The 9,418-nt window shown below is 44.3% G+C and overlaps 1 protein-coding gene across 2 annotated transcripts in view; it reads right to left on the bottom strand.

Annotated features, from left to right (window-relative positions):
- The window catches only part of MAP4K5 (mitogen-activated protein kinase kinase kinase kinase 5), a 63,610-nt gene extending 54,199 nt beyond the window's left edge, over positions 1-9,411 (bottom strand). For both annotated transcript variants that reach the window (XM_031066226.1, XM_031066227.1), the window contains exon 1: positions 9,385-9,411. The gene's annotated coding sequence lies outside the window, so the exon portion shown is untranslated. The remainder of the gene's footprint in view (positions 1-9,384) is intronic.
- Positions 9,412-9,418: the final 7 nt, after the last annotated feature.

Below are 9,418 nucleotides of genomic sequence, written 5' to 3'. Positions count from 1 at the left end.
GAAATAATAAAATAAATAAAAATATATAAAAATAAGGTATATAAATGAATAAAAAAGAATATAAAAATGAATAAAAATCACATAGTAAAAAACTTAGAGTTTAAGGTTTTAGAATATAGTAATATACATGAAACAAGATAAAAGTTTCATGTCTCCCTGCAGCAGCTGTGTGCATTTTCCATGGAGCAGCCTCCCCCAGGCAGACAGCAGAAGGAATGTGCCGGAGAGAGCCAGAGGAGATGGTGCTGCAGGCCCTGCACAGCCTGGCTGCCTCCCTGCTCCCAAATTTCTGCCTCAGCTCCCCTCGAGGAAGCACAACAAAGCTCTCGGGGAAAGTTATTTAAAAAGTCAAGGAATGGTTTGGCTTGGATCACCAAACATCACCTCGTGCTGGGAGCAGGGACTTCGCTGCAAGGCTGCTCCAAGCTCTGTCCAGCCTGGCCCTGAGGAGCCCCAGGGATGGGGAATTTCACAGGATGCTGTCATGGAGCAAAGCCACATCCTCCTCCTCCTCCTCCTCTTCCATCCTCCTGCAGCCAGCACAGTCAGGCTGTGCTCCAGACATCCCACTGCAGGAGTTACACAAACCTCAACACCCACAGAACGAGAAAAAGGAAAAATCCATGTTCATGTGCCCTGGGCAGGCCTGATGGATCATGGAACCAAAATTGCAGATCTCCTGATCCATCTCCTTCTCCATCTCCTTCTCCATCTCCTGATCCATCTCCTTATCCAGAAATCCCTTTGTCCTCTTTGATACTGTGAGCCAAATTTCAAAACAAGACTCTCAGGACAAGAACTGTTTGGCAAGAGTTTAGCAGGCTCTGTGTTAATCCAGAAGTTATTCCTACCTCTTCATAATTAACCAAGAAGCAAAGGATCAGAGCTCAACTAGTGCTTTAAATTTAATCACACACATGCCTGAGAAAACAAAATGGTTTTACCAGAACCTGCACATCCTGGGGACTGTCTGGGGTCAGGGCTGTGAATATTTACAAGGAACACATCAAATTCTCTCCCTTTACTCACTGCAGACCAAATGCTTCAAAATTTCAGCTGCTGTTGTTTCCCAACTCCTCATAAATAAAACACAAATACCTGAAGTTGTTCCATCCCTGAGAGCAATGAGCACCCCCCAGGCATTGCTTCTGTCAAATTTTAAATCTTTTTGTTCTATCAAGAGAAAATACATCCATAAAAGATGGTATTGCCCCATCTTTATTCTTTTTGCCTACCACGTTTACATCCCTGTGCCTGTACAAGAGACTTGACCATTTATCTTCCCTTGGGATTAATGACTAAATCCCCCAAACATTTTTGGGAGCCTGGTGTTTATAATTCAGCTCTGATCTTCATGTCTGTATGTTAAACAGCGAGGTAAGGCACACAAACTCAATTCTTTATTGCTTCAACAGCAATGATCAGCGAAAAATAACACACACTGCTGAGAACAGGGCAAAAATGCAGCTTTTGGGGTGAATAATCACAAATACAGCTTTTTTGGGGGTGAATAATCACAAATACAGCTTTTTTTTTGGGGTGGATCCTAACAAATACAGCTTTTTGGGGTGGATCCTCACAAATGCAGCTTTTTGGGGTGAATAATCACAAATACAGCTTTGTTTGGGGTGATCCTCACAAATGCAGCTTTTTGGGGTAGATTCTCACAAATACAGCTTTTTGGGGTGGATCATAACAAATGATACAGCTTTTTTGGGGTGGATCCTCACAAATACAGCTTTTTTGGGGTGGATCATCCCCTCAAATGTAAGAAGTTATGTCTTTAATGCTGCACAAGACAAAGCTACTCAAAAAAACCCCTTAAGAATGATTTCTTATCAATAAGACAACAGAGTCCCCCTGCAATAACCTCTTCATTCAGAAGAAATACAGCACTTGCCTTTCTGGAACATCTCAAAATTCACATTTCAAAACACACTACAAATCCAGATTTTTCCCACTGAGCTGAAAATATGGTTCATTCAGCTTTCATTTTTCAGACATTCTTTCTCCAGCCAAATCTTCCTCATCTCTATAAAAACATGAACCTCCTAGACACGATATTCATGCAGGAGACACAAAAATACACTTGGGGGAGGAGTAATTCCGATGTGCCAAGATATTAAATCTGGCATTAAAGATGCCATTTTGAAGGATCAATAAACCCAGCAGTTTTGGACACCAGGACTGTGTGCTCTGAGGGTATCTATGACTATATTTGTACAATATTTTTGCTATCTTTAGGAGAGTAAAGTCAGTGGAAACACACAGAGCAACACAAAGGATTAGGGATTATTCTGTTGCTCAGCCTCCCATGTGCTCTTTCAGTCAACAGCTTCAAAGATGAGGTCAAGCTGCAGCTTCTCCTCACACAGTTTTCCATCCATCATGGAAAAAGGTAAGCTTTGGCTGAGGAGGACCTTGCAGACACTATCTATCCACTGTGCTGGATGAAATGAATCACTGCAGTACTTGGGTGAAAGAATTTAGAAAGCTGAAGAGCAGAACAGAAACCTCTCTGTGCCAAACTCACAAATTTTTGTCCATCTAGGAAGGAGGAGTTTATCCAGACTCCATATGTGATTTGTTATTGGAAATCCAGAATGGGTTAGGGACCAGCATAACTCCCCAAATCCAAGGTGGCTATGTCCACCAAACCTTTGAGCGTTTTACTGCTAGAAATCCTTCAGAAACTGGGAAAGAACTCTTCTGGCTTCTTTGGAAAATCTGAAATCTGAAAACCTAATGAAATGGCAAAATGTGAGAAAGTCACAGAATGGTTTGGGATGGGAGGGAATTTAGGAAGGAATTCCACCCTCTGCCATGGCAGGGACACCTCTCAGCTTGCTCCAAGCCCCATCCAGCCCTGGCCTTCCAGGGATCCAGGGGCAGCCACAGCTTCTCTGGGCACCCTCTGCCAGGGCCTCCCACCCTCCCAGCCAAGAATTTAATCCTAATATCCCATGTAACCCTGCCCTCTGCCAGTGGGAAGCCATTCCCTTTTATCTTATCACTCCACATCCTTGTGAAAAGCCTTGGCAACCTCAACCACCAAGCACGGAGATTGCCTCGAGCTGAAGAATAACTTCATGAATATGGACGTGTCCCTCTGAACTGCAATCACCTTGGGCTGATGCTGCCTCTCCTCTTCCCTCCCAGCTGCAAGCAAGCAGCAGGTGCCAAACCCAGCTCAAGGTAGCAGGGAAGGTTGTTTTTCCAGCTGGAATGAGCAGGGACAGTTGCTGGTGTCAGCAGAACATGCTGCCAAACTCCGTCACGGCCTCGCTGACAGGAAGAGCTGCTCCCTCTGACAGGGATGATCTGTGAGCTTCCACCACACACCTCCATGACAGAACTGGGGCTCAGACACAGCCCAGAAATCCTGGAGGCTTTCCAGGGTCTCCAAACGTTGGCAATGAACCTGACCACTGCATCTTCTGGAGACAGAGAGGAAGGAAGGAGGTCCTGGCAGGCAAATGTTCTCAGCTTTGATCTCTTCTTCCCTCTCAGGTCTCTGCTCTTGGGGGGTGGTGAGTGCTGTGACCTGCACTGTTTGCTTCCTCTTAATGGGTATCTCACATTGAGAAGAAATTCTATTTTATTCACAGAATTCACACAATCACTGGCTTGGGAGAGACCTTCGAGATCATCAAGTCCAACCCAGCCCCAACACCACAACTCAACCCTGGCACCCAGTGCCACATCCAGGCTTTGTTAAACACACCCAGGGATGGGGACTCCACCTCCTCCTCTATTTTTAAGATTTTGGAGAGTGCCTGGCTCCTCAAAGTAAGAGACAGGGAGAAATAACCACAGGGGAAACACCACTCCCACCATGTAACTTCTCATTACCACCAAGAATTCCAGAATGGTTTGCGTTGGAAGGAACATTCAAAATCATCCAGTTCCGCCCTTGCCACGGGCAGGGACACCTTCCACTGTCCTAGGGTGCTCCAAACCCTGTCCAACCTGGCCTTGGACACTTCAGGGCCAGCCACAGCTTCTCTGGGCACCCTGTGCCAGGGCCTCACCACCCCCACGGCCAATTAATCCAACCTTAGTTTCCCTTCTTTCACTTTGAACCCATTACTCCTTGTCCGGTCACTACAGCTTCTACTAAACAGAAACATGAGTGACAGGATATAATATTTAAAGCCAAACAGCTTGGAACATCCCACATCAAAGACCAAATCCTTAATAAGAAAAACTATTACAAATATTTCAAATGGAAACCCAAAGGTTTCACCTTCCACTGCTGAATATCCTCACAGAGGGCGTCAACAAGCCACAGAGCATCTCAGTTCTCAAAGCAGAAATCCTACTGACTGCATCTTAAAAGAAAAGCATGCCATTCCCCAGAAGAGGAACTCCACAGCAGTAAGAAAGAACTCCAGAGCCCTGGTTTGATGTCATTCCAAACACCATTGCTATGGAAAAAAGAGTACACAGAGCTCAGGCATGGCTACAGCAAACACTGCTGACCAGAGGGCTTTGATCTGCAGGGCAAGAGTGGAATCCCCCACATGACAGATGTTTTATGGTCATTTATATGTGGAAGCAACAGATATTCACCAGGGACAGCAGTGCTGAGTCAGGCATGGCCAAATCCAATTGGTCTGCAGCTGCCAAAAGGTGTTGGTATGAAAGTTGGGAATATGTGATTAAAAGCTGTCACAGCCATAACTGTTCTCTGGTATCAAAAAAAAACCTTTAATACTCTCTTCTTAACCTGTTGACTTAAGCAGTAAAACACTGATAAAAAACTGATAAATTTTCATTATCTGAGAGATTAGAATGACATTGAGAATTATTTTCTAAACATCAAATCCAGGTTCTCAGCAGCCTTTGGCTGCACCAGGAATTAGAACCCAGAGCTCTGAGAACAAGGCAGTGACCACACAAGCAGAGCTGAAACCTGATTCAAACTGGACAGAGTCACACTTTTATGGCAACTTTAAAAAAAAAGAAAACACTAAGAAAGTAAAACAAATCTTTTTGTTGTTTGTTTTAAACTGAATTTGAGAAAAAAAGTCTGTGTGTGCCATAATCCAATTTCATTGCTCACTATTTTCCAGCAGCAATCAGTGGCAAAACACTGCAGGTTTCTTTTAAGTTGAAAACACTGCAGGTTACTTCTAAGTTGATGCCTTTATTTGGTGCAGGAGATTAAAAAATAATGACAGTAATCTCAAGAGAAGAGAGACTGAGCAGGTGACTCCAGAAAGAATGAAATTTTCATGATTACTATCATGAAATAAAATATCATGATATTCAATAAAAACGCACCCCTTGTTTACAGGCAGTTTCTGCCACGAGTTTGGTGCATTCCTTGTCCCTTGTGCTTACTTTTCAAGAAAGACACTGTGGCACTGCTCACAATCCTGCTTGGAAAAGCCCAAACAAGCCAGCTTTAGAATTGCTGCACAAGGTCATGTTTGATCATCGGGGAGCACAGACATGCTGCTGTTCATCCCAGCTCAGCTGCCAAACAACAGCCTTCAACAAGGATGGATTTACACCCAGCTACATCAACCACCCCTTTGTTCCCCTCTGCAGAAGCAGGGAGCAGTTAAAACTCTGTTTGGGGCACTTGGAATGAAAAATACAAAAAGCTGAGCCCTGGGAATGGTTTGGGGTGGGAGGGATCTTAAATCCCATCCCATTCCAGCCCTGCCATGGACACTTCCACCACCCCAGGTTGCTCCCAGCCTCATCCAACCTGGCTTGGACACTTGAATATTTCCCATAAATCTCTCCAGCAAACCTCTTCACTGCCATGAATAAACACTCCAATAAAAAATCCATACAGGAATCTCAGGAAGGACGAGCAGCAGGAAATTATCCCCTGAATTCAAGTCCTGTTTTACAAAGGACACCAAGATCCACAATTGCACACAATGTTGTGATGGATGTTGTGATGCAACCAAATTCCACAAGTTAAGCAAAACAGCCCAGTCTTCTGCTATTCCAAGTACTTCCAGAAAATACCATGGACTGCAGGAACTTGTGATGATCCAGCCGATGGTGTGACCTTGGTATCAACCCAGCCTTAAACAAATTAGGACTACAAAGCCCTACTGAAAAGCTGCAGGTTCACTCACAGGTCATGCTGGTGTGAAAACCCATCCTGGGAAACATCTCACCACACCGGGAATTTACCTGGGATGGGATCTGACCAGCCACTTCCCACTGCTGGAGGTTAAATTCCATTTACAGTCTCCAGCAGCTTTTTTAAATTTTCTGCTCCAAGAACCCAGTCAAATATGTGTTTCTTCATTAACCACACATAACAACTATTTCAGCATGAAACAGATGCATTTCAGAACTTCTGAATGCAAACAGAACAAATTGATGTCATTTTTAAACACTGCCTTGAGATTTTAATTTTTATGACCACAGCGGGAAGACCTTTCCAGGAAAGCCAGATTAGAGAGACACTGGGGACATAAAAATACGATTTTTTAAACAGCAAATTATTAAGTTCCAATTCTCATCTTTGCTATTACAACCTCTTCCACAAGTCAATAATTCAGGATATTTTGGTGCAATGCTGTGAGGGATAAATTATTCCAATGGTTTAATATTAATATCCTCCATTAAAAAGGAGAAAAAGCTTTCCCACCACAGATGAGACAACTAACAAGTCAGGATTGTAATGGAAATTACTTCCAAGATTGCTAGACACAAACTTGGATCTATTTACACAGGCTGTGAATAGACAAGAGTTTGTTTACAGATGGTTTCCTCCCAGCCCTGAAATGCATTTTGGGGAAAAAAGATATTAAAACAACATCAACAATCCAGCACTTAGGAGCAGTCCTACAATCAGCCATTGTGTGCCATGTGACAGACAAGAGAAATAAATCCCACAAACACTAAGAAAACACATCTCTCTTTAAAGCTTTCATGGTAGTAATGAAAAGCAAAGTGGACAGGAGAATTTTGGAAAAGCCTTTAAATATTCTTCTGTAACCTAATAGTGAAGATAAATATTTGCTTAACCTCCACCTTCACCATCCAAAAAAGAGCCAATTACTCTAAAAGCTACCAAATGCCCCAAGAAGAATTTAAAGCATTAACCACAACCACCAAAAAGCATCTGAGGAAGAGGCAGATGTCCCACAATCAGAGAGGCTGCCTGGCTTAGACATCCCAAAAACAACTGAGCTGGAGACGCTGGTGACTCATTATTAGTGAAGGAGCAGAGAAACCACTTGAAGAGGTGAGGGGAAAATTCCATTTTAATTTAAGAGCCCTCTCCAGCAAACCCTTCCCGAGCTCTGCAACATAAAAACACTTGGATATTCACTAATAAAAACACTTGGATATTCACTAATAAATTCATTTTATAAACACTTCCGACAGCCTTCAGCCAGCACAAGATGTGCCATCTGCACTGAGACTTACCAGGGGCTACGAAAAATAAAAGTACAATGTTTATACATTAAGTCCTTTCAAGAAAGAAAGGTTTACCTCACTTTTAAAATTATCATAACATCAATGACTTTAAAAAATAAGTTTGCTGTGCATATTTGTCATAAGAGGCAATGCCATCTGATTCAGTATTCCCTTGACACAGTTCCTGCTGCAGGCCTTCACAAAAACAAAGAGCAAACCAATGACCTAGAAACAAATGCAGCCTCTCAAACTCCTTTAAACTCATTAACTTTATACTCGTTTCGGACTCATAACAGCGCCCGAAACTCCTGCCAAAAACTTGGATTGAAATTTGCCAGGCTGCACGAGGAGCAAGTTTGGGTTTGCTCCTTATCTGAAAGCATTTCAGGAGTAGAAGGAGCATTTTTCAGGAGCCAAGGAGAGGAGGAGGGGGCAGAGGGCTGTGGGTTTTTCTTGTTTCCAGGGGATGGATGTGTTTACATGGCACGGAGCAGAGCAATGCATCCAGCCCAGCTCCGGAAGCGGAAGCTGGATGACATGTCAGCACAGCTCTCCACTAATTACCAGGATAATGAGAAGCAGAATATTTCTTTTTCCACAAAGAGATGACACAAAAAACGCTTCCCTGCAATGCAACTAGTTATTTCTTGTCGTGCTGCCTGGTTATTTCTTGTCACGCTGCCCTGCACTGGGCAGGCACACACAAACAAGGCAGCTCAAGGTAGGCAGAGCTCCAGATTTATGACAGTTGAAATGTTCTTTTAAAGGATTTAGTGCTAGAATCCCTAGGAAAGAAGCTGACTGATCTGTGCACAGCACTATAGGATTAAAAAAAAATAAAAGAGGAAGGTAAATATGCACCATGAAAACTTTTAAAAATAGCTCCCTGAGGTCATAAGTAACCATTTCAAAGGGGTGGTGGGAACAGGATCCATCCATAAAACTTCAATTTGAACATTAGCAAAGAGCCCTCCCCCAGCAGGAGCAATTACTGCTGCCTTTCATGTGGCACAGTAACACACCTTCCCTTCCACGCTTGGCTGTGTCAGGTCTATTTTAAACACACTCAACAGCACTACAAAGGAAAACATCCCACAGCTCCCTCCCCGTGCAGCTGAACACGCACATTGCCAAGCACAGGTTGAAAACTTCGAGGCTTTCTTTATAATTCACCCAGCTCTAAAAGCTGCTGAGCATCCCTGAGGTGTGAGGAACACCCCTGAGGTGTGAGGAACATCCCTGAAGGATGAGGACAGGGCTCCTATGAGAAGAACACACCACTGCCTGCACCTCCTGTCCCCCACGCCTGCGGTTCTGCTGATGTGAGCACCAATATGGAATTACAGAATCCCAGAATGGTTTGGCTTGGAAGGGACCTAAAAGATCACCCAGTTCCAACTCCCTGCCATGGACAGGGTCACTTTTTGTATGCACCATTCCAAGAGCATCTACTTGATGCGCTGCACTAACTCTACCTCGTGCTGCAGCTCCGTTCCAGCTTCTGAAGAGCTTTAATCTGCTTCTGCCTTTCACGGGCTATTATTAACCTCGGGGATAAAGTGGCACCCTTTTAATCAGGTGCTTTAACTGGACGCGTTCTGCAAACAGGTACAGCCAAGGGATATCCTCTACCTCCTGGGGCAGTAACGTGGGAAGAATCGCCTGCGATATTCACCAATAAAACCTCCAAGAAGGGCAGCAGAGAGAGAACCTTCTCTGGTGCTGCAAGCACAGAATCGCAGGATGGTTTGGGTTGGAAGGAACCTTAAAGATCTCATTCAGTCAAATCTCTTGGCATGAGCAGGGACACCTTTCACTATCCCAGGGTGCTCCAAGCCCGGTGCAACCTGGCCTTGGACACTTGCAGGGATGGCCACAGCCTCTCCGGGCACCCCGTGCCAGGGCCTCACCTCCCTCACATTCAATCCTTTCCCACACAATTGGGAATCCTCCGGCTTTGCCAGAGGCGCTCCCCCCGCCGCTCACCTTGTACACGTCGCCGGAGGTGCCGCTCCCCACA

The sequence above is a fragment of the Geospiza fortis genome, unplaced genomic scaffold (assembly GCF_000277835.1).
Source record: "Geospiza fortis unplaced genomic scaffold, GeoFor_1.0 scaffold23, whole genome shotgun sequence".
Classification (NCBI taxonomy): Eukaryota; Metazoa; Chordata; class Aves; order Passeriformes; family Thraupidae; genus Geospiza; species Geospiza fortis.
The sequence above is the reverse complement of the archived record's forward strand: the minus strand, read 5'-3'. Positions and strand labels throughout refer to the sequence as shown.